Consider the following 24,865-nt stretch of genomic DNA (forward strand, 5'->3'; position numbering starts at 1 on the left):
GTGGACAGCCAGTCCCCCTGTGTGAGGCAGACCACATCATGTAGACAGCCTGTCCCCCTGTGTGAGGCAGACCACATCATGTAGACAGCCAGTCCCCCTGTGTGAGGCAGACCACATCATGTAGACAGCCTGTCCCCCTGTGTGAGGCAGACCACATCATGTAGACAGCCAGTCCCCCTGTGTGAGGCAGACCACATCATGTGGACAGCCAGTCCCCCTGTGTGAGGCAGACCACATCATGTGGACAGCCAGTCCCCCTGTGTGAGGCAGACCACATCATGTAGACAGCCAGTCCCCCTGTGTGAGGCAGACCACATCATGTGGACAGCCAGTCACCCTGTGTGAGGCAGACCACATCATGTAGACAGCCTGTCCCCCTGTGTGAGGCAGACCACATCATGTGGACAGCCTGTCCCCCTGTGTGAGGCAGACCACATCATGTGGACAGCCAGTCCCCCTGTGTGAGGCAGACCACATCATGTGGACAGCCAGTCACCCTGTGTGAGGCAGACCACATCATGTAGACAGCCAGTCCCCCTGTGTGAGGCAGACCACATCATGTGGACAGCCAGTCACCCTGTGTGAGGCAGACCACATCATGTGGACAGCCAGTCACCCTGTGTGAGGCAGACCACATCATGTAGACAGCCAGTCCCCCTGTGTGAGGCAGACCACATCATGTGGACAGCCAGTCCCCCTGTGTGAGGCAGACCACATCATGTAGACAGCCTGTCCCCCTGTGTGAGGCAGACCACATCATGTAGACAGCCAGTCCCCCTGTGTGAGGCAGACCACATCATGTAGACAGCCAGTCCCCCTGTGTGAGGCAGACCACATCATGTGGACAGCCAGTCCCCCTGTGTGAGGCAGACCACATCATGTGGACAGCCAGTCCCCCTGTGTGAGGCAGACCACATCATGTGGACAGCCAGTCCCCCTGTGTGAGGCAGACCACATCATGTGGACAGCCAGTCACCCTGTGTGAGGCAGACCACATCATGTAGACAGCCTGTCCCCCTGTGTGAGGCAGACCACATCATGTGGACAGCCTGTCCCCCTGTGTGAGGCAGACCACATCATGTGGACAGCCAGTCCCCCTGTGTGAGGCAGACCACATCATGTGGACAGCCAGTCACCCTGTGTGAGGCAGACCACATCATGTAGACAGCCAGTCCCCCTGTGTGAGGCAGACCACATCATGTGGACAGCCAGTCACCCTGTGTGAGGCAGACCACATCATGTGGACAGCCAGTCACCCTGTGTGAGGCAGACCACATCATGTAGACAGCCAGTCCCCCTGTGTGAGGCAGACCACATCATGTAGACAGTCAGTCCCCCTGTGTGAGGCAGACCACATCATGTGGACAGCCAGTCCCCCTGTGTGAGGCAGACCACATCATGTAGACAGCCAGTCCCCCTGTGTGAGGCAGACCACATCATGTAGACAGTCAGTCCCCCTGTGGGAGGCAGGCCACATCATGTGGACAGCCAGTCACCCTGTGTGAGGCAGACCACATCATGTAGACAGCCAGTCCCCCTGTGTGAGGCAGACCACATCATGTAGACAGCCAGTCCCCCTGTGTGAGGCAGACCACATCATGTAGACAGCCAGTCCCCCTGTGTGAGGCAGACCACATCATGTAGACAGCCAGTCCCCCTGTGTGAGGCAGACCACATCATGTAGACAGCCAGTCCCCCTGTGTGAGGCAGACCACATCATGTGGACAGCCTGTCCCCCTGTGTGAGGCAGACCACATCATGTAGACAGCCAGTCCCCCTGTGTGAGGCAGACCACATCATGTAGACAGCCAGTCCCCCTGTGTGAGGCAGACCACATCATGTAGACAGCCAGTCCCCCTGTGTGAGGCAGACCACATCATGTGGACAGTCAGTCCCCCTGTGAGAGGCAGACCACATCATGTAGACAGCCAGTCCCCCTGTGTGAGGCAGACCACATCATGTAGACAGTCAGTCCCCCTGTGGGAGGCAGGCCACATCATGTGGACAGCCAGTCACCCTGTGTGAGGCAGACCACATCATGTAGACAGCCAGTCCCCCTGTGTGAGGCAGACCACATCATGTAGACAGCCAGTCCCCCTGTGTGAGGCAGACCACATCATGTGGACAGCCAGTCCCCCTGTGTGAGGCAGACCACATCATGTAGACAGCCAGTCACCCTGTGTGAGGCAGACCACATCATGTAGACAGCCAGTCCCCCTGTGTGAGGCAGACCACATCATGTAGACAGCCAGTCCCCCTGTGTGAGGCAGACCACATCATGTAGACAGCCAGTCCCCCTGTGTGAGGCAGACCACATCATGTAGACAGCCAGTCCCCCTGTGTGAGGCAGACCACATCATGTAGACAGCCAGTCCCCCTGTGAGGCAGACCACATCATGTAGACAGTCAGTCCCCCTGTGTGAGGCAGACCACATCATGTAGACAGCCAGTCCCCCTGTGTGAGGCAGACCACATCATGTGGACAGCCAGTCCCCCTGTGTGAGGCAGACCACATCATGTAGACAGCCAGTCCCCCTGTGTGAGGCAGACCACATCATGTAGACAGCCAGTCCCCCTGTGTGAGGCAGACCACATCATGTGGACAGTCAGTCCCCCTGTGAGAGGCAGACCACATCATGTAGACAGCCAGTCCCCCTGTGTGAGGCAGACCACATCATGTGGACAGTCAGTCCCCCTGTGAGAGGCAGACCACATCATGTAGACAGCCAGTCCCCCTGTGTGAGGCAGACCACTTAACAGGCCCCCCGGTCCTCCCGATGGCCAGTCTGGGACTGGGAGGCGTAGAGCGAGGGATCATTGTCCACAAGTTAATCGATCGCAGATGGCGTCGTGGTCACGGACGAATACAAAAAAACTAAATGGGTCGCAAAATATACACTGGTGTTCCGTGTGCGCCCCCTAGTGGTCCGTGAGTATATTGGTAACATTTCACATTATCCGCACTCTCGCGGGAATATCTCCGCAATGGAGCGAGCTCAAGTTTCACTTTTGATTGCATGATATAGTCCAGCGCACATGTTGCCACTTGTTTTTACCATTTTCAGGCGATTTGTAATCTGTTCTAAAAAAAACGATGTGATTTTGGATATTTGTGGAGTTAGGTGGTCCGCGAGTGTTTTTTATTGGTTAAGTGGTGCCTGGTATGAAAAAGTTTGAGAAACACTGCACTAGACCGACATGCCTTTTTGTTCTGGTGTGTTTTTCTGGTGTGTTTTTCCATTAAGCGTGTCGTAACTTCTTTATTATATATAGTTGTTATTATTCATTCTCATTCAAACTGTCAAAACACAGTTGGTGATTGTTGTAACCGTTAAAGACGGCAACTGTTTTATCAAATGGTGTATTTGAGCTGAGCATATTGGACATTAACAAATTATAGTAATCCCTGTTTTATTTCTTATATATTCACATAGCATTGGTACGAAAATAAGCCATGTTTCCATCACTCTCAATCAGAGATGGAGCTCATAAAAACCACATCTGGGGTTTAAATGCTGATTATAACGTTTCCCAATACGGTTAAAAGCCAGATGTTTGTAGAGTTTATTGTAGGGGCTAAAATAAGTCAACAAGTTATGGACGAATAAAGACATATCCGTCCTTTTCTCTCCACTTATCTGGGTCTGGTTTGAGGTGACAGCTGACTTTGCAAAGATGCTCTAAACTCTTTCCTCCAGCTCCTCCTGGGGGTTCAGAGATGTTCTCCAGACAGATGGGAGATGTACAAATGTTGATCTAATGCTGGAAAGACCTCGGGCTATAAATCATCCCCTCGCTTGAGAAGCAAGCCTCTTCAGAGTATTTTTCCTTGAGGCTAAAACTCTCAAAGAACTCGAAGTCTTGCCAAGTATGTGTGTCTAATATCTATTCAGAATATGTCCTTACACTTGCTATAAGACACAATAACTTCTGAAGTGACACTGCAGTGAGATATCGGATCTTGTCTTTAGACAATGCATCATCTTGTTAAAGGTGGGGTAGGTAAGTTTGAGAAACCGGCTCGAGATCGCTAGAATTTGAAAATACACAACCGGAGAAAATCTGCCACTTCCTCACAGAGCCCCTCCTCCAACACACACGGACGCGCACATGACCAATGAGGGCACGAGATAAGTGTGTGGCCCGATGGAAGGCTGACAGGCAGGTAGGCCAAGATGTACTTTTTGGATGTACTTTTTACTTTTTACAGTATTACGGCTTCTCCAGATGACTTTTTATTATGGATTTTTGTCAAAGCACTTCAGATATTCATTGCTATCGGGATGTTAAGAGCATTCCATGGAATATAACAAAAAGTGTATCTCGAGCCAGTTTCTGAAACGTACCTACCCCACCTTTAAGTCAACAAATCTTATTTTGAGTTGTATCTCACATGAAACACATATTTGTTTACATATTTATCTTCAGAACACTGAACACTTGAGCATGTGCTGCTTATATAACACAACATTTTCCCGATATCTGGTTCAAAACGAGTTCTCCCAGATAATTACAAGATGAAATCTTACCAAGCAAATCTTCACTTGATCTATTGGCAGATTTTTGTACTTATTTCAAGCGAAATGTTTCACTTGTTTTTGTAGCAGCATTTTCTTCAAAGAGCCAGTCTTTCTATTATTATGACTATCAAGAAGTGCGTTGGAGAAGAAGCATCTTGTGTTTTAAACGCCTTGAAGAAGAGGACATCTTGGCGAGATCCTCAGCAGACCTTCTGTTTTTAAGATTAAACTGTGCACTGACCTCCTCCGCCTGATATTTTACGCAATGCCCGGAGAGAAGGCTTTGAAAAGGATTAGCCATCTGGACTTGAGATGCAGCCAGCAGTTAAACATGGACAACTTTAACATGGAACGCTCAGACTCCAGGGATTTCAGCTGGAGCGCACACATGAATAATCAGCATATACTGCAAATAGCAGAGTCATATTCTCGCTGAGAGTAAGCCCGCTAATTAGAGCAGAGATCCAGGAGAAATGCCAGGGGACGAGGCGCTATACCAGCACGAGAAGTATGAAATAATTATCAACAGATAAGACTTCAGTGAATGGCTTTAGGGGTCTATAGAATACATTTTGTAAATCCTTCACATTATGTCAGTCTTGATTCCTGCTCGATTATGAGTGCCAATCCCCTCTTGATTGACTCTAAATCCACTTAGTCTTAATCCACTCAATGCTAGATGATAAACAGCTTATCTCCATAAAAGGAGTGAAGGAAAGGGAGCAGATGAAATGACGCAGTTTTATTTGAGGATGGAATAAAGCAGAATGTTTGCAGCCGTTATTTTAGCACCACTGTCAATCAACTGCTTCTTAACCAGGGGTCTCAAACTCAAGGCGCGGGGGCCAAATCCGGCCCGCGACTTCCTTTTATGTGGCCCCGCAAGAGCTTGCAAATAATATAATACGTTTATAATATGCCCATAAACTACATGTCCCACAATGCATCTCGTTTTGTGACATGCGCACTGAAGAGACTTGCAATTATTTGCCCTGGACTTCTGCTTTCAGACGTAGTTAATTACTAAGTTATTATCCTGTCTGATAATATTCCAATTCAGAGGCAATAATGTAATATAATACATTATTTTATATATATATTATATATTTATTTTATATAGTCACAACCGACCCTTTGAGTGCAACCTTTATGCGAATGTGGCCCGCGATGAAATTGAGTTTGACACCCCTGCTCTTAACTGTAAAGGTCCAGTTTGTAGCATAGGCAGGAGGTCAGTTATGGGCCGGATACACACATCAGATATTAACGATGCAAGAAAGGGCTATAGATGAGTGACACCTACGTCACTTCCGGGCAAACATGACGGCCCCGCCCACTTTTGGGGGAAAACAACGCTGTCATCTGAACGGCGGTCGATACAAATTCTGAAGTTTTTGCCAATCCGATCACATTTCTTTGAAAACCGTGGATTTTTGGATCTGCAAAGAGCTCGGTTACGATGGCCAGGCAGGCAAACAATTACATTCGATCATTGGGAATCGAAAATCAGTCTTGATATATGGTTAAATTAAAATCAGTAGGCGAGGCTGTAATTTCTCCAGCTGTTACTCTCATGAGCGAGGCGGAACATAATAGTTTTAACATGCCAAAAAGCTGCTCTGTCGTTTATTGCACCTCAAACATTAAAAATAATCCAGAGTTCAGTGTTTCTGGACTTCCTCTAAGAAGAAAGGACAGTAACAGAAGATGTGGCTTCAGGCTCGATCGCCATTCAAATGACATTACATTACATTGCCTTTAGCTGACGCTTTTATCCAAAGCGACTTACAATAAGTGCGTTCGACCAGGAAGACACAACCTTGAAGAAAACAGAATCATAAAGTACATCAGGTTTCATAGAGCCACACATTTCAAGTGCTACTCAACTGGCTTTAGATCAGCCAGTCCTTTATTAGTATATAAGTGCTTAATAGTTAATAGTTCTATCGCTCGAGGTGGAGTCGAGAGAGATGAGTTTTCAGTCTGCGCCGGAAGGTGTGTAAGCTTTCTGCTGTCCTGATGTCAATGGGGAGCTCATTCCACCATTTTGGAGCCAGGATAGCAAACCCACGTGTTTCTGCTGATGGGAACTTGGGTCCCCCTCGCAGCGAGGGTGCAGCGAGTCGTCTGGCTGATGCAGAGCGGAGTGCACGTGCTGGGGTGTACGGCTTAACCATGTCCTGGATGTAGGAAGGGCCAGATCCATTCGCAGCATGGTACGCAAGTACCAGTGTCTTGAAGTGGATTCTAGCAGTTACCGGAAGCCAGTGGAGGGAGCGGAGGAGCGGCGTGGTGTGGGAAAATTTTGGAAGGTTGAAGACCAGACGAGCCGCTGCATTCTGGATGAGCTGCAGAGGTCGGATGGCACATGCAGGTAGACCAGCCAGGAGGGAGTTGCAGTAGTCTAGGCGTGAGGTGACGAGAGCCTGGACCAGAAGCTGCGTGGCTTTCTGGGTCAGCTGGGGACGTAACAGTGTTGTTTCCCCCAAAAGTGGGCGGGGCCGTAAAGTCACGTAGATGTTACTCTCATCTATGAAAATCGATAGCCTACTGCTATATTTATATCGAGCCCGATCGTCGTTTCTAATGGCTTAATGCAATAGTTTGCCTGTCTGGCCCTTGGAGTTGGGCTCTTTGAAGATCCAAAGATCTCCGGTTTTCTTAAATTTCTGATCGGATTGGCAAAAACTTCAGAATTTGTATTGACCGCTGTTCAACTCATAGTTTGAACACCCAGAAAAAAAAGTCACCCGCCTCCTATCATGACTTAAAGCTCATGAACACACTGAAGTGGGAAAAAGGAATATCCAAGAGGCACCTGAAAGCACCACTGTAGTTATAACAACAGAAAGTAAAACTATGTTGGTCATTTGTAGCTAAACTTCAATTCTCCTGTGTAAGAGCTGCGTGGAAATGTTCTAGCAGACGCTCTATGAAACTAGTACCTTGTATATAAGACTGAAATGTACCTTGGTATGCAAATGAACCTTCACTTTCTGTCTGCTCCAGTATGCACTCACACATTAGTTACACTTTGGGGCTAAAAATAGCGCTGTCAGAGCGGTGAGGAGAGGTGGGTCATCCCTCGCTGGATAAAAATAGAACGACAACCAGATGGAGACGAGTCGGGAAAACGTCGGGATGAAAGAAAGCTTCGGGGGGAAGGACGTGGCCGACATCATCGTGCACACACACACACACACACACACACACACACACACACACACACACACACACACACGTTTAGCATGTTTTTCCAAATGCATCACTCGTGTATTTCACTTTCTGTCAACATCATTTTGCTGATGCCCTTTCAGTGGCACGTGCCGCTCACAATTTGACAGACATCGCAGCAGTCCCCTCTCTCCGCTCGGGTACCTTGAGGCAAAACGCTGCTAAAATGAATCCTCTGTGATCTAAAAATACCGGTCGGGCTCGTGCGCCTATCACAGATCGAGAAGACATCAAATAAAGCAGAGCGAAGGGGAAAGGAGGGAAATCATTGTTTGCCTGAAGATAAATCCGCTTTAATTGACAGTAGATGCAGGAAATATAACTCCAATAACCTTCCACCCGCTACGAGTGAATACTTGAAGGAATTGTATTTTGAAGGGATATAAATGAGAGTGAATGGAGTGCATGCCTGCTTTTGATTTGAATGAATTCGGAGCAAACTGAATGGATTACAGCGGTTTACCATCAGTGATGCTTTCAATGACTCAGCAGCTCCTCCATCTGGTCAAATAGGGACATAACATCCCGACATATTAATTCTCATGGTGTGTCATACTCAATATTAAACACTAATTACGTAGTGTGCAGCATGTAGTATCCTCAAAGTGCAAAACCTGCAAAAATAACTCCAATTCCACCCATCTTTGAGATAAGTGGGATTATGATTATGAAGTATTATGGCGCTTATATATCATAATGCTAAATCAGATGCTTTCTAATATGTTTTGAGGATTGTTATAAAGAAATCTTAGTATTTACGAGTGCTTATTACAATAACTTTACAGTACTATAAGCAGAAAACTACAATTTTAAGTATGTGACACGGAGCTACAATAGAAAAGAAAGAAAAGTGCGACCACAAAAAGAAAATTAAACTATACTTTGTTTCAGTCTTTAACCCAAATCATGACCTTTCTGTCTTCCAGGCACGCTGTGAGAGTAACGGTGGGATCCTGAAGAAGCTTTCCTCCATCAAAGAGGACGAGGAGGGGTCTGGGTCTGAAGGTGAGCGCTCCCCTCTCCCCAGGGTGCCTCCTCTGGGCAGGCTGGGTCGAGGCCTGCGCTCCCCTCTTCCCTCCCCCATGCGCTCCCCTCTCAGATCCCCCATGATGCCTTCAAGGACCTTCAGAGCGGTGGGAGACCGGCCCACCAGCCTTCAGATCCCCATCGTGAGCTACAACGTCCCGTCGCCACCGAACTTCAGCCCCCGGTGAGGAGGCTGTGATTTTGTTGTGATGGAAGTTGTCTACCTGCACGTGCATGTTTATCCCACAAAGGGGCAGATCGTCTTATTGTTCATCGCTGTGTGTTCACAAAGAGACAAGCCATACAGAGTTGATCTTCACTTGTAGGCGTACAATATTCAACCACAACAGACCATGTAGCAAATATGTAAGAGAGCATTGTACGGACTAAGGGCGCATTCACACCAGCCTTTTATAGTCCGGTTGAATCGAACCCTGGTGCGTTTAGCCGCTTGGTGCGGTTCATTTGGGTCGGTGTGAACGCAGTCCGAGACCTCTGAAGTGAACTAAACCAGTGTTTTTCAAAGTGGGGGCCCGACCCCCCCGGGGGGCCGCCAGGGATGGGTCACGCAAAGTTTGAGGGAAAGGGGAATTTTTTTTTTTTAAAGTTACATTTTATTAATAACTGCATATTTATCTATGTGTCCTCCTTTGATGCCAATCTTTTAATATGTTTTATTTATTAATATTTTATTTTATTGTTTTTAAATCTCACGACCGCCTTCAAGCCAATCAGAATCGAGCTGCTGAGCGTGAAACTGAGTATCTGCTCAGCTTTTGGAGCAAGTGAGAGCTAGTGAATATTTCGCTCTGCAGCTGGATGAATATATATATATATATATATATGAATATAAATATGTTTATTTATAATATTACTGTTGAATATTATATTTAATATTAATAAGGCTTAAGTAGCTTTCAAAATGCTAAAAATATATGTTAATTGTTCATATTACTGTTCAATATTATATAATATTATAAAAACAGAAATCACTTTAAAAATGCTTTAAAAATATGTTTACTGTTCATATTACTGTTTAATATTGTGTTAAGAATGTTTATAACAGAACACAATCAATATAATGAATGACGAATTAAAGATAAATACAAACATTTTTTAGAAGAATAACTGATTATTAATTATTAATACAAATATATATTAAGAAAATGTATTAAGCTGTATGATTAATTAGTCATAATGTACTCATCATTTAAAAAACAAAAATTGCAACAGGGGGGTCCCCGCCAGAGGATAATGCTATTTGGGGTCCTTGGCATGGCAACGTTTGGGAACCCCTGAACTAAACAACTCCGGTCCGCCTAAAAGAGGTGGTCTCGGAGCGCTTGCTTGCGAACTCTGGAGCGGTTCATCGCTGGTGTGAACGCAGTCCGCACCAAAACATAGGAAGCGTAGTGTTTGTGTCACAAGAACGCGGGTGTCTTCTAAATCTTTAGTGAAATAGTGAAGCGTGTTGAACAGTGTCGTGTAAAGTAAAAACAACTATCAAACTAAAAGCTATACATAAAAGTCAGAGCCACCTGCCGTCGATGAAATCCCCTCCTGACTGCAGAACGTCTCTTATTATATGTGTTATAATTAGGGCTGTCAGTCGATTAAAATAGTTAATCGCGATTAATCGCAAATTAATCGCACATTTTTTATCTGTTCTAAATGTACCTTAGAGGAATATTTTTCAAGTTTGTAATATTCTTATCAACATATGAGTGGACAAATATGCTTTATGCAAATGTTTATTATCATTTGAACAATGACAAATATTCTCATGAATATTAAACACAACAACCTGGAACCTCTCTCATACAATAATACAATACAAATGGTGTGTGTGTGTGTGTGTGTGTGTGTGTGTGTGTGTGTGTGTGTGTGTGTGTGTGTGTGTGTGTGTGTGTGTGTGTGTGTGTGTGTGTGTGTGTGTGTGTGTGTGTGTGTGTGTTTGATTTGATGTCTTCTCGATCTGTGATAGGCGCACGAGCCCGACCGGTATTTTTAGATCACAGAGGTTTCATCTTAGCAGCGTTTTGCCTCAAGGTACCCGAGCGGAGAGAAGACTGCTGCGATGTCTGTCAAATTGTGAGCGGCACGTGCCACTGAAAGGGCATCAGCAAAACGATGCTGACAGAAAGTGAAATACACGAGTGATGCATTTGGAAAAACATGCAATTATCACAGTAGATGCATACTGTGTGTGTGTGTGTGTGTGTGTGTGTGTGTGTGTGTGTGTGTGTGTGTGTGTGTGTGTGTGTGTGTGTGTGTGTGTGTGTGTGTGTGTGTGTGTGTGTGTGTGTGTGTGTGTGTGTGTGTGTGTGTGTGTGTGTGTGTGTGTGTGTGTGTGTGTGTGTGTGGACGCTGCAATCATGTTGCTATCCGTGCTGAGTGTGCTGACTTCTCCTACAATGTCCCGCTGTCTGCTTCCTGCATCAAGTCAAGTGCTCGGCGCAGTTGTGGCGAAATGTCGCTCCTCTGTTTTCATTTAAACAGCTCCTTATATTCGTTAGCGCAGCTAGCTAGCACCAGATGCTAACAACAACAACACGTAAGGTGTGCGCGTTCTCGCTCGCGCCACACATACACACACCCTCCTGGTCCTCCAGATGGCCAGTCGGTGCCTGCCGGTGAGCGTGGAAGTGTGGTCTGCAGGATCAGCATCAGCTTGTAGATGGTATTTTAAACTCGATGCGCTCTGAAACTACGGGGCGGCCGAGGACAAAAAATACACATGCGTTAATCGCGTTAAAATAATTAGTGGCGTTAATTTTGTTTCGCGTTAACGCATTAACTTGACAGCCCTAGTTATAATGTTTTGTATCGCACGTTGTCTGATTATATAATCATATGCACCGTTGCTGTTGATCTCCAGTTTAACAGCAGCATGAGAATAACCTGCCGATGCTCCATGGCGGAGGCTCCGGTAGAAATTGCCGGGATTCGCGTCTTTACCCCCTTAATGTCTGACCAATGGGTGAACAGCATTTCCGAGCACATGACTTGCGTTTAAAGTTTATAGTCCGTTTGGGTTTAGCCCGTGTGAACGCAAACCGAACCTTCTGGAAAATGTAACAATGTAACAAGCTGGTCTGGTGCCACCAGAGAAGCGACTGTCAGGTGTGAACGCATCCTAACAGGACAACAAAAAGATATACTACATAATAATAAGAGACGGTGATTTATTGACCGGTTGTTTGTTTATTCTCTATCAATATCCACTGTGGTATTCAGGGAGTAAAAGTGTTGTTGCTTTGGAGATGAAACCATGTTCAGTTCGTGAATAATTTAAGAGCACAAGAGAAGCAAACACGCTTCTTCCTTACTTATTGATTTGTGTGAAATGAATCGGCTCTCTCTTGCTCTCCGTCCTCAGGTTTGTGTACGGGATCGAGACAGAAAACCAAAGTGGATCAGCACAGATGTTCGATTACTCTCCTAGATCACCTCAGAGTTTACTAACCAGCCCTGACTCAGGTTAACACACACACACACACACACACACACACACACACACACACACACACACACACACACACACACACACACACACACACACACACACACCATGTATACATCACTTCATTATGTCCCCATAAGGGAGGCGAGTCCCCACACGTGACTGTGTAAACAGATTTAGGTCCCCACAAGGATAGTAATGCTAGGCCACACACACACACACACACACACACACACACACACACACACACACACACACACACACACACACACACACATACACACACATCAATCCTTATCCTCATGTTTCTGCATGTGTGTCTTTCCTCATCTGTCCCCAGGTCCCCATGAAGAGGCTGACACCATGCAGACAATCGCTAAGCTAAAACATGAGGTAAGAACAAAGTGTATTTAAAATAATTGTATTGACTTTATTCGATAGTTATTGAATAAACTAACTCCCACACTCATACACTTGGAGAAGAAGCGTTAAAGTCCTACTTTTTTTGGAATATCGTCCTCGATAATCGGTCGACCCCTAATTTTTATACATATTTTATTTTGTATTCGGAATTGTGGGAAACGGTATTTCGATCTCTGTCTGTACACACAAACTGAAAGATTGATGTTGTGTCAAAACATATTGCCTTTACAGGGTTAAATTGTGTGTTTCGTCTCGTATGTGTTTAACAGAGACGCATGTTAAGGGTTTACATTTCAGGAACACGTGGATTTACAAATGGTTAAGGACTCGGGGGTTTTATGGTTTGATGTTTAGATGATGCCTAAGAGAATTTAAGGGTATCTATAGTAGGGATGCCAGTGATTATTCGATTATTCGTTACAGTCTCCATAATCGAATACTATTTTTAAAAATCGATTTTATTTATATATTTATATTTATTATTATTTATGTTTTTTTATTTTTTTCTGGCTTAGTTTCAACCAAAATATAGACTAATGCTAATAATAGTAATAGTATTAATAATTGTAAATGGTCATTGGTCACACCACCAGTTTGTTTTACTGTAAACTTGGAGGAAGCCTGCGTGCAGAGCAGCCTGCTGCTGCAGCTACACACCGACCCCCCCCCCTCTCCCTCACACGTGCGACTAAAGATGAACAAAGCGGCAGGTAAAAAGAGTTCCTCCTCGTGGAACTACTTCGAACTTACAAGTCCAAAGGAAGTTAAATGCAAGCTCTGCGAAAAGACGTTGGTCAATCACAGCTCAACCTCAACAACGCGAGAAAGACGCAGCACAGCCGGCCATTACCAACTTCCCTTCACGGCCACGTCGTTGTGATGACACGCTTGTTTGTTGTTTGTACTGTTAAACATGTTCCAGTAAAGAAAACAACGGAATTCCTTTTGTCTGAGTTTTTTTTTTTCCTCTCCCGCGTGGGGGGGGGGGAGTCGGTCGAATAATCGATTATTATTCGCCAGGGCTGCCGAATAATCGATTTTGATCATGGTCAGTTTCTGGCAACCCTAATCTATAGTGTGACTGAAAGCTGTGAGAACTTCTCGATCCCCTGAGGATAGCTCTGTTCCTACATTTGGGATCGACTTTCTTTATTACTTTATTAAATATAACAAAAGACAAAATTTGTCCATGAACCATTTATCAGTTTCTCTTAAAAATTTCCTCCACAATCGACAATAAAGTTCTCCATCTTCTCTCCAGATGAGCGTCCTCTCCGGTCAGGTGACGTCCGTCAGTCAGGAGCTGCAGGAAATGACTCGTCTCCTCAAACCTCTCTTCCACAACCCCTCCATGCTGCTGATGCGCTGCGCCGTGACTCCACCTACCCAGCATGCACCTGTGGACAATCACCGTCACACTCCCTCCTGCATCCCGGTACCTGATTCCAGCATGAATTCGGTGTTAAAAGAAGATTTTGATCCTCTCCAAAGTCCTCCCACCACTCCTCCTCATCCTCTTTCAGCTCCCCCATCACTCACCAGATCTCCTCATGAACACACGGTCTTACCGCCTCCTTCTTCTTCCTCCATTCCTTCCCTTTTTTCATCCATCACCCCCCTCTTGGTGGACTTATCAGCGCCTGAGAGTGAGCAGATTCTCCCAGAGTCCCAGCTCATATCCAGATGTTATTCCCAGCTCAGCTTCATCAACGAAGGACAACCGTCGCTGTGAAGAAGACGGCCGATCTAAACCCCGCATGCTGCACCCAACTCACTGCATGACAAACATTTCGGCACGGGAGTTAAGATGTACATACTACATACTACATGTTTGCAGATCTGATAATAAAATAGTTTGTTTTACAGTTTTGATTTATTCAACACGTTAATTATGAGCCCAATTTCTTCCAAACCTTGAAACCATCCCACAAATGAGGGCTGCTCAATTAATTGTATTTTAATCGCGATTATGATTATGGCTTGCAACGACTACGGAAACAACGTAATCGAAATATATATATTTAAATAATTTTTTCTTTTTGGTTTTTCAGTTGAGTTAAACTTAAAGTTCAGGGTAATAACTGTTAAAAACATACTGTTCACATTTTCTTTCTCCAATAAATGGATGTTTTCAAAGTCAATGAATAATCGCAATTACAATTATTGACCCAAATAATCGAGATTATGATTTTTGCCATAATCGAGCAGCCCTACCTCAAATATAGAAAGGAGGATAAAACCAGAACAAGATGTAGCGCCTTTCCAAGGACTTCAGTTTAGATCAGGGGTGTCAAACTCAAGGCCCGGGGGCCAAATCCGGCCCGCCACTTCATTTGATGTGGCCCACAAGAGCTTGCAAAGAATATAATCAGTTTATTATAAGGTTACGTGCCGCTTTACAGGAGCACGTTAAACTACATGTCCCACAATGCATCTCATTTTGTGAGATGCGCACTGAAGAGACTTGCAATTATTTGCCCTAGACTTCTGCTTTCAGACGCAGAGGAAATATTGTAAAATAATACATTATTTTATATATATTATATATATTTATCTGTATATTTATATAGTCTTGAAGTTACCACCGGCCCTTTGAGTGCAACCATAATTCTAATGTGGCCCGCGATGAAATTTGACACCCCTGGTTTAGATGTATGTTAATTAGGAGTCATTTTTCACAGTTTTTGTCCTCCATCGATGGAAAACTGGACTACTTTGGAGGCCAAACTCAAGCCCTTATGTCCAGTATATTTTATTCACACTGCCAGACCAAATAGCTCTAGCAACCACTAACACATTTCCGAGGACTTCAGTTCAATTCATGTTAAGTACATTTTTCACCGTTTCCGGTAGTTTTTGTTCACCATCGATGGAAAACTGGACTACTTTGGAGGCCAAACTCAAGCCCTTATGTCCAGTATATTTTATTCACACTGCCAGACCAAATAGCTCTAGCAACCACTAACACATTTCCGAGGACTTCAGTTCAATTCATGTTAAGTACATTTTTCACCGTTTCCGGTAGTTTTTGTTCACCATCGATGGAAAACTGGAGGCCTCACTGTCCCTTATGTCCAGTATATGTCATTCACACAAAGTGATGACGCAGTACATGCTCGTTGTTAGTTTTATTGTAGCTGCTGTTGAATCTTGAATGAGGGGAATTAAAGGAGACTCCTGAAAGTCTGCACCGTGGGACAAACGGCTTCCCAGTCCACAGACTTTCCATACTCGCCTTTTCCCAGCGGATACTGGCGACCTTTGAAGTTTGCGTGTTCGTAGAAAACCCTGCAGGAGTGAACCTCCCTCCTGTGGAAGTGCGCCAGCAACGAGGGACAATCCTCCGTCGCCTCGAACACACGACCGGAGAAGTCTGATTTGACGTAGAGCTGGAGCTTCTGAGGATCTCCGTTTGCGAGGAGGAAGAGGAGGAGGAGGAAGGGTTTGGAGAGATGTGGATGGAAAGGGAATACTGACAGGTGGATGTGTGGTGGAGGAGTAAAGAAATACAACAACAATGGATTCAAGTGCAGTGTCAGGGTAGGTTTAAACTAATATCACGGCAAGAATAACACTTTTAACAAGTCGTTGAGATTTAAATGTGGTTTTTAAGACTTCTATTTCTCATAAGTTTCCTTGAAATCAGAATCTTTAAAAAACAAATAATAACTTGACCTTTGTCAAAAATAGCTTCCTAAACCCACCTATAAAACACATTTTGTGTGTGCCTTTTGCTGAACATAACTCAGAAACAAAAATACTTAATTTATCATTGGGCGAAATTTGGTGACATTATTTTTGCTCCATTTTTAGAATCAGAATCATAAAAAAGATCTAAAAGAATCTGAATAAAATATAAATATATGAATATCAGTTGTAAAAATACCCCAAAAAACTATTAAAAAAGACAGTTAGAGAACGGTCTTTCTCTTGCACTAGAGAACTGAACAGTTAATGAATCTCACGCGCTGCAGTTCAGGTAATGACCACTAGATGTCGGTGTAGCTTCACATTTTATTTCCCATTAATTCCCATTTAAAAAATAAATAAATTAGGATGCATGGTCACACATGCAGAGCACACAGCACACACAGTGACATGTGTGCTTTTAACCCATCCTAGTACCAGGGGCCTTTCTCATTTCACTAATTCCCCTCCTCGACTCGTGTCTTAGTCCCGCCCACAGGAGATGCGAGCGGAGGAGTCGAGGAGGGGAACCGATGAAAGAGGAGGGGAAGCAGCAGGCGGTTAGAGAAATGAGAACTCCTCTCCTCTGAGCGATCATTTTAAAGAGACGTCCATTAATGATGACAGGAGGCACAGCAGCCTCTGTCTGATGAACAGATGTGTTCATGATGACTTATATATTTACTTTGATTCATTCACAGTGCGGTATAATGAGACAATAACAGGCTACAGATGCAGACACACACACACACATATTTATATATATATATAAGTATACAAGTATTAGAGCACTCACAGCATAATAACGTAACACTATCAGAGACTGGATATATCCCCCCCCCTCTCTGGTCGCTAACAATGAGGAAATGAAATTACGGGCCAAAGGTTTTATTTACAAAGTATTAAAAGTAAGCAGAGGACACCAAACCAACTGAGACCCGTCTGTCTGCCGCATCTACGCACGCACGCACACACACACACACACACACACACACACACACACACACACACACACACACACACACACACACACACACACACACACACACACACACACACACACACTAAACTAAAGCAAATAAAGAGAGTAGGCCTGTTATACTGAGTGATATATATTATACACACTGCTCTGCTTTCTGCACGGACCTCACAGCTGTTCTCGGTGCCTTGCTCAAGGGCACCACGGCAGGGCAGGAGGTGAACTGGGACCTCTCCAAGTAGCAGTCCACACTCCATATTTAGGTCTGGTCGGGGACTTGAACCGGCGACCTTACGGCTCACAGTCCAAGCCCCTACTGACATGAGGCAACAACATTAAAATACATGCAAGACAGAAAATCACTCCAAGTTTAGACTTTATAAAGGTTTACCAGTTTCAGGGTGTTACTATAAGTGTCACTTAATTAAATTGCTAAATAATTTTAATATTAATCAGCTGAGAAAATATGTTTAAATGCATTTGGCATTTACCTACATGTCATTACAAGAGACGCCACAAGAGAGCAGCATTTCCTCAGTGAAAAGGCAACAAGCGCTAATACGTCTAATTTAATTGAGATGTCACTGCATCAATAGAAAAATACGGTATATGGTATTTCTTTAGGCTTTTCTTTCATCGATACATCTGGAAAAACAAGCAGATGAATACATTGATTGTTAGAAATAATCCAGTACAGCAACTTAAATGCGATTTGTCTGATAAATGTATTGCACGATGAAACTAAACCTGAGTTTCACTTAAATAATAAAACATTTAATCCCAATAAAAAGACTCGTATATATAATTTATCCCCCAAATGTGGCTATTTTAAACATTTATATCTCCAAACACAGTCTGTTTTGTGTATAAAATAATCATTTCCCTTTCTTTTGTACAGCTTTTGATCACCAGCGCCCACCACGAGACACCGTGTGCTGTTTAAAAACATCAGTATTACATTTAGAGCTCCAAAATACACACAACATCAATATTTGTTGTTACGGGTAATAAGAGCTGGCTTGTTTTCATTGGAGCCTTGTGAAAGGACTCTTTAATTGCCACGCATACCATCACACACACACACACACACACATACACACACACACACACACACACACACACACACACACACACACACACACACACACACACACACACTACTTGCTCATGGTGAGCGACTTGTGGTGAGCTGTCAGAGATATTTAAGATGATGTAGGACAGGCAAGTGTTGGCAGACTCACACCCACACACACACACACACACACACACACACACACACACACACACACACACACACGCACACATGCACACACACACACACACACACACACACACACACACACACACACACACACACACACACACACACACACACACACACACACACACACACACACACACACACACACAGACAGACAGACAGACAGACTCACACACACACACACACACACACAGAGACACACACACACCCACCCACACACGCACACACACACACGCATACACACACACACACACACACACACACACACACACACACACACACACACACACACACACACACACACACACACACACACACAGACAGACACACACACACACACACACACACAGACAGACACACACACACACACACACACACACACACACACACACACACACACACACACACACACACACACACACACACTCACAGACCACAGAGGAGGAGCGACAGGAAGGCAGACAGGCTGAGGAGTAATGATAGGTGACTATTCTTCCATCTAGAATAAATCACGCAGCGCTGACCACCGAACTGCCATTTGGACAGAGACACTAACAAACATTTAAGAGAGGGACGGACGGGACATGGGGAGATGCTCAGGGTAGAACACACACTTTTTATTCAATTGTATTGCTCATACGGAGAGTTTAAAATGCATAATGTACAGTCACTGCAATGATGTGAGATAAGTTAACTTCATAGTCTTAGTCCGACTCCACCCAAACGTGCTTTTTCTCTCCTGGTTTGGTTAAAGAATTAAGAATTAATTAATGAATTAAAATCACAATTCAAAGAGGAAATAACTCACATCTCTGAGTTGGAATTAAAGTTGTTAAAATATATTAATATTGTAAAAAAACAAGGCTTTACTTAGATATATTAAGGCGTTAGTGACACTTCTTTTAATTTGTTATTAAAAAGCAAAGACAAAACACTTTTTTTATTTAATTGTTCTTAAAAATGGCACGTTTTTTGTATCCAAAATAGTTTAATTAAACTCCCTTTCTTAGTGTACAGGGTATTTGTGAAAACAAGGTGGTCTGTCTCTGTTACTAAAACACATATAATTTAATGATAATGGGACCTATCGTTAACGTGACATGTCTACAATGATTAACATACATTTTCTCTCGTTCCCTGCCATCACGACATCTGGGGAATTATTCATCCTTTCTAAATCCGGATATCCCATTATTCATGAAGTGTTCGCTTTTATAGAATCAAGCTTTTTTTATCTCACATACTGCAAATGTCTAATTTGTATTTTAATGGATTTGACCCCGCTTGAATGTCACTGATTATTGTTTGAAGAACATATAATTTGTTTTCACGTATGTCAATCTGTGTTTGGGTTTCCCTCCCAAACCATGTCTCCTCCCTCCTCCCTCCTTTCCTCCCTCCTCCTTTCCTCTACATGTGTGATTCTCCTGCTCTTCACTTCTCCTCAGCAGCAGCAGCAGCAGCAGCAGTGTGTCCTCACCACTCCTCCTCATTATTCCTCCTCGCTCCTTCTGCCGGTGTTTTGCCGAATAAACAAAAAGGGGGATACGTTGGAAAAGTGATATTCTCTCAGGCTGGATTCCCTCGTCTTCACCAATGGATGGAGTTTATTCCCCAGCAAGCACAGTGACTTCTTAAAAAGTGAGTGAACATCTCGTACATACTTAAGAAGGTCTTGTGAAAACTACAGAAACAATCAATTGTAAAAACAACATGGTAGAAAATAACGCCTGAAAATACACGATTTATGTGAACGTAAGGAAATGTCATGCTTTTAACACTCAGATAATGGGCGATCTAATGCTACTTAGCTGGTTTTATATATGTAAAGTAGGTCCAGAATGTTTAATAAAACCAATTATTCATCATAAAACATACTTTAACTTCATAAGAATATGTATAGAGCTGTCACTTAAGAAGTGATTGAGAAAATGCACTTAAAGATTGTTAAAATCCTTCACAAGCGGTTGCATAATCTGTTGCACTTTTTATATTGGGTATTTAAGTAAATCTACATTTCTCAATTTTATTTTACCGAGAGTTTTTTATTAATCACATTTTTCACTTGCACTTTATTTGAGTATTTCAATGTTATGCTACTTTGTACTTCGACTAGTACTCTCTTTGACTATTCCCACACTTCTACTACTTCTAGTACTTCTCCCACCTCTTGGGGTCATAGATGAAACACTGCTGCTGCTGCTAATATTAATAAAGCCGAACAATGCTATCTTTACTCCGTCTAACAACGAGGCTAATTGTGTCACCGCCGTTGTAATCCCTGCTCATTAGCATATCTCGTCAATAGCGGTTCATTTGGCACAGCTGATCCAAACGGAGCATTGTTGTTATTATTATTAATATTAATGTTTATTATTATTATTATTATTATTATCTGCAGCTGTGTTTTGTCCTGCTGGTGACATCTCCTAATGCTGCTAATGCTACACTGAGCAAAGCAGAAGGAGAAACACTTCTAAAAGTTGACACAATTAAGTAAGTAATTTAACAGAATATCAAAAAGATTAAACCAGCATTCATATCATGTGTATATCTTTTGATAATGGGTAATAAATAATGAATGCATTATTATTTGGGTGTTGTATGAATGGCGTAGATCGAGTAGGGTCTGTATTTGTGTTTAAACAAACTATCAATTAAGCAATTAAGCCGTTTTATGGTAATTAATATAACATGATGAGTATTTAAGGAACACAATCTGACTAAGCATTGCTTTTGAGATAGCCTGATAGGAAATGGTTTATTTTAGGTTCTGGCACGATGCAGTTGTAGTACACTATAAAAAGTATTGTGATACTGACAGTAAATGTGTTTCTTCCCACAGTGTCATCTAGTGTTGACTCAGATGTTGTTGTTTTATTGCAAACAAGCAGTACAAATAAAAACTACGGCAAAGTATGATAGTAAAAACATTTATTTAGATAGTCCTCTGTTGTAAGTAACATTTATATTTTGATTTATTTAGTCTTTAGTGTTTTCCATGATGGCTATGAGAATAAACTAATATTTGTTTTGCATCCATCCCTGCAATCAGCTGTTAAGATTTGACCTACGAAGTGAATAAGTCGGCGCCTAAGTGCGTGGAGTTTCATGGCGCAGCTCGCTAAGACGCTTTAAAGCTGCCTTGTCGTTCGTCGTAAACAAACAAACGTTTTGTTTACAGCCATTGTTATTCCCATATCGTGTTTATCCTTGAGATCTAACACATGAGGAATGATGTGTCCTCCTCATAAAACCCTTGTTTGACAAATAAGGGTTTGTACTTCTCTTTGTCGACGAACAAGCTCGCACGATGTCCTTGAATCCCCTTAAGCCCCTCTCGCAGGATCATTTTGACCCTTCTCACAAACTTTTACGTGTCACCAGACCCCGATCACTTCCTCATAACCTACCTATAGTCCGATCGAGCCCATTGACTGTAAATGCAACCTCCTCGAGGACCCTGCGGACCCTCTCGGGTGTCTTCAGACTCCACTTATATCCCCACTTCACAGTTAATTTAATTACGGTGAACACCTCAAATGTAGTTACATTCCCTCGAAGCTCCCTTAAGGACACTCAGGAGACCCCCCCCCTTAATTAGACCCTGAAAAGAGGGTTCTGTGTGACAGTCGGAGGCTACTGACTGTGTGTGTGTGTACATTTGGCCTCCATGTGTGCCTGTAAAGTGTGTGTAGGGAGTGTGTGGTCTCTTGGCGGCGCGGCCTCTGAACGTGTCGCTTGAAGTGGTTCATGTGTGAGAATTTGGGAGAGAAAGACACGCTGCCTTCGTTATATATAAGTGTTTTTATATCATAGGAAATGGCTTTTTTTGTGTTTGGCGTCGACATAAATACGCTTTAATTTTAAGTGTTGATCCAAAAGGCTCAGATTTAAGTGTGTAGTCAGAAGTCATAATGAAAAATGACGTTGTTTGAAACAGAAAAGGCGATAAAAACAGAAATGAATAACTCAATTTAACAGACGTAATATATTCAAGCCCTAAACATGTTTAAAAAGATTTATGTATTAATTATGTAGGCATCACAGCCATGCAGATATTTTGCTTAAATGTGGATCTAAAATGTAATTATATATACTTTATTGATTTAACATCTTTATTAATTAATCGGCAGACTATTTTTAGATTAATCCAGTAATTGTTTGGTCTAGAAAATGTCCGTCCTGGTTTCTCAAAGTCCAAAGTGATGTCTTTAAATGTCTTGTTTTGTAAGTTGGATCACTTATATATGAATGAACAGAAATATTCATATTTAAGAGGCTAAAAACAGCCTTTTCTGACACAAGAAGAAAAACTCAAAGTCAAACTGAATTTCAACATATTTTTACTTTTTGAGTGTGTTTTCACATTTAATGTCTCCTCATTAATGACTTAAACTTGTTAGAGGAGAAAATATGTAGAAGGGAAGACGGTGATTATCATAAATTGCCCCAAATATTCCAAAAACGTGTTGATTAAAAGCAGAGCGAACGAATGAGAGGAAAGTGTGCACGCAATTTCATTTTCATTCATTTTTGCGTTTCAGTCGCTTGAGGTGTCTGAACACGGAGCATTTCATTGTGTTGTTTCGAGTTAAACTACAAATGAATAAAGCCTTAGTTATTTTCCTCCTTGAGTGAGAGAGATTTTTAGTGACATTTCCAACGGTTTTCTGGTTTTAGTGGCCTGCGAAAAGCTCAACCGTCTTCTCATCTGTTTAACGATGAAGGGATTAATGTTTAAATTAGCCGAGGCATCGTGGGATCTGAGATCAGCAGCACGGAGGTGTGCAATCTGATTAACCTGCTTTTTAATTGTATATTGTAGAAAGATATTGGACACCTTTAAGGCCGCCTGGTGATAAGGGGATGATATTTAATTTGCTGACCACCAAACTTGAAATGGAAGTCTTATCTTGTTAATAATCGACACCAATTTGTAACGTTTTAATTGTTCTTTGTCATAACATATGGAAAGTGTAGCATGGGCTGCACTGTCGGTAAGACCTGTGAGTTGTTTACTTGTTGTTCATCTCGTTTTGATTTGCCAGTTAGCCGATTTCCGTGGGAACAGGAAGTGATTGTGTACGTACCAGACGATGGTCACTTTGTGCTAAGCTAGGCTAATCACACCCTCAATAATACACGGAGATGAAATTGATATATATATTCTTCTGGAAAGTTGTGACAGATACAACAAGCAAACAGACATGTGTTTTCATCTCAAGCCATGTTGTTTCACTAAACCTAACCAGGCAGCTTTGTTTTCAATTTTCCAGAAATTCTCCCAACAAGTATTAAAGAATACAGTTTAGTCGAGACAAACGATGTGTAAAACAACACCTTTAGTTGGAATAAGTGCTCAATAACTAACTGCTAAAAGACAGTAGATATATTTCAGTTATGAAGTGATGTCTTCTGTATTGCATTACCTTATATTATATATATTATACAGCAAAAAAAGGTGAAATGATATCGTTTTAAATCATCATGAAGCAGGATACTTACACCACGTACATCCCATGTTCCCCTTTAAACTGTGGGGTTTTTCCTTGTACGATGTGAAGGTCTCGTTTTCTCACACTGATATTCTGCTCAAACTGTGCTGTTGTATTTACTGTATCGTGTCCGTACTGTAAGGTCATTATTATACAGTATGTACAGCACTTTGGCTCGACCAACGTGCTATATAAATAAAACTTTGATTTGATTTGACCGTGTAAAAGTGACATTATGCTGGTCCCTACAGTGAGAACACACCTGGGTAAAACAGCTTTCAAACATGCGGCCCCCACAGCTTGGAACAATGTGCCGAAGGAGCTGAAACTCTCAGATGAAATCACTGTGGGGGAATTCAGGTCCATCTTAAAGGACAGAGGACACGACACCAGTGGTGGATGTGAGTGCTCGTATATCCTAAAATCGTTTTAAATGTTGCCAGTTTTTAATGATTTGTAATAGCTTGTTTTACTTCGCATATTGACTGGCTAACGTGCCATTTTATTTGTGTTTTACAGCTGCCTGCCTTATCTGTTGTAACTTCGTTCATGCTGCCCCTCTTGGCCAGGTCAATCTCCATGAGTCTTTTACCCGGTTAAATAAAGCATATATATATTATTGAATTACTTGTATCTCATATAACACACATTAATGAAGGCTTTTCTTAAAAACAACGACTGCATCTTCACAATTGACATTAATACCACGTGCGTTTCGGTGTCCCTTTCTGCAGTAAACCCGGTGCACTGTGCTCTCTTCCTTCACATCTCTCA

The 24,865-nt window shown here is 42.9% G+C and overlaps 1 protein-coding gene and 1 pseudogene across 1 annotated transcript in view; both read left to right on the top strand.

Annotated features, from left to right (window-relative positions):
* LOC117456224 (voltage-gated delayed rectifier potassium channel KCNH8-like) overlaps positions 1-14,931 on the top strand; it is a 24,653-nt pseudogene extending 9,722 nt beyond the window's left edge.
* A 5,243-nt stretch (positions 14,932-20,174) lies between these two features.
* Positions 20,175-24,865, top strand: part of satb2 (SATB homeobox 2) — a 26,259-nt gene continuing 21,568 nt past the window's right edge. Inside the window, exon 1 of the mRNA XM_034097321.1 lies at positions 20,175-20,234. The gene's annotated coding sequence lies outside the window, so the exon portion shown is untranslated. The remainder of the gene's footprint in view (positions 20,235-24,865) is intronic.

Source organism: Pseudochaenichthys georgianus, chromosome 2 (genome assembly GCF_902827115.2).
Source record: "Pseudochaenichthys georgianus chromosome 2, fPseGeo1.2, whole genome shotgun sequence".
Classification (NCBI taxonomy): Eukaryota; Metazoa; Chordata; class Actinopteri; order Perciformes; family Channichthyidae; genus Pseudochaenichthys; species Pseudochaenichthys georgianus.